This window comes from Empidonax traillii, unplaced genomic scaffold (assembly GCF_003031625.1).
Source record: "Empidonax traillii isolate 1590-97213 ecotype Southwest subspecies unplaced genomic scaffold, ASM303162v1 scaffold103:size1334136, whole genome shotgun sequence".
Classification (NCBI taxonomy): Eukaryota; Metazoa; Chordata; class Aves; order Passeriformes; family Tyrannidae; genus Empidonax; species Empidonax traillii.
This window is the reverse complement of record NW_020955296.1, coordinates 1,330,873-1,332,566: the sequence shown is the minus strand read 5'-3', so window position 1 is coordinate 1,332,566 and position 1,694 is coordinate 1,330,873. Positions and strand designations below refer to the sequence as shown.

Genomic DNA, 1,694 nt, shown 5'->3' with positions numbered 1-1,694 from the left:
TAGCCCATAAGGCAATCCATCTACGTCCTGAGGACCTCGCTGCCACCGTCCAAGCGTGCTTGGCCCCGGCAGATGAACCTCAGGATTAAAGGGTGGGCTCAGTTCCGCGCACACTGTGTCTCACCTAAAAAATCCAATGCGCAGGCTGGAAGGTGGAAAGACCTTCCCCGGTTCTTCGTTCGCGAAGAGGCTGGCCATTACATTACATACAATAACATGAGTTTGAAACTAAAGGTATTTATATAACAGGCTTGAAGCCATAGGATATATACTATATGCAACTCTGTTCTGTGTGTTGTTCCTTGAGTGGAGTGGCAAGTAACTGGATCTCTGCAGAGTGTGCATTGAAAGCAGTGAAATGGTTCTATATGAAGCTAGGAGTCAGCAGCTGAGTGGTGCAGAACTTCAGCAACTACTGCTTGAGTTAGAAGAACTTGGGGGAGGTTAGGGAAGTTGGAGAACCTTTTTGCTTTTGCTCTGGCTGCCTCTTTCAATTAACAGCGATCTCCACAAACTTCCATAACCCACACCATTGTCTGCCTTCGAACTCTGTCTTGAATTTCTCTTGCATTGTGGTGCAGTAGAGAGAGAAGACAGTAGTTCTGAAACTCTGTCATAATTTTTGCCATCTGGGAGGGCACTTGATAGGAGCATTTCAGGGTGTTGTGTCTAGTGCTGTTAGTTTTCAGCCTAAGAGGCATCAGAACCTGCTTTCTGTGTGTTGTTACTAGTTCAACTTGCCGAACCAAGCTTTTAGACCATGAAGACTTAATTTGTTCTAAATGTGGGTTTGTGGATTGGCAGAAGGTATTGTTGGGAAGTCTCCGTTCGAACTCTCAGCTATGTTGAAGATGCTATTCATATCCTATAGATAAAGAATTGGGCCTGCTCTTCCATCTCACTTTTACACCTTTGTCTGACATATGGAAGGAAGAGGCTGTGCATTTTTCACTTATGTGAAACTTCTTCTGTAATCCCTGCCCTGCTGATCTGGGAAAACAAATCCTCCTCTGCCACATGCACTCAGCACTTTAACATCTGTAGATGAGAATAATACTGACATGTTTTTCTGTATTTTTTTCCCTTCTGTAGCATCTCCCCTTCTGCTTTTTGCCAACCGGCGGGATGTTCGACTCGTGGATGCTGGAGGCACGAAGCTGGAGTCCACTGTGGTGGTCAGTGGTTTAGAGGATGCTGCTGCAGTTGACTTCCAGTATTCACAAGGCATCGTTTTCTGGACAGATGTGAGTGAAGAAGCCATCAAGCAAACTTACATTAACCAAACCGGGAATGTGGTGCAGAATGTCATCATTTCTGGTCTGGTTTCCCCGGATGGCCTGGCGTGTGATTGGATTGGGAAAAAACTTTACTGGACGGATTCAGAAACCAATAGGATAGAAGTAGCTAATCTCAATGGAACATCTAGAAAAGTCCTCTTCTGGCAAGACCTTGATCAGCCCAGGGCAATAGCTTTGGATCCTGCTCATGGGTAAATATTAATTTGCCTTAAATGCTTAATGGATACAGTAGTGATTTATGTTGAGTTTTTAGTTCTGAAAAGAAAGAAAAACATAGCCTTTTGTTTCATTTTACATTTTCCCAAGGTATTTTTCTCAAGTTCTGTAACTGAATGCATGTTTGAGCTTAAATATTTTGTGGCAAGTAATGGCAGCCCAGACACTGAGCCAAGAAGA

The 1,694-nt window shown here is 43.9% G+C and overlaps 1 protein-coding gene across 1 annotated transcript in view; it reads left to right on the top strand.

Moving 5' to 3' along the window:
• Window positions 1-1,386: 1,386 nt before the first annotated feature.
• The window catches only part of LRP5 (LDL receptor related protein 5), a 107,498-nt gene continuing 107,190 nt past the window's right edge, over window positions 1,387-1,694 (top strand). Inside the window, exon 1 of the mRNA XM_027882202.1 lies at window positions 1,387-1,489. The gene's annotated coding sequence lies outside the window, so the exon portion shown is untranslated. The remainder of the gene's footprint in view (window positions 1,490-1,694) is intronic.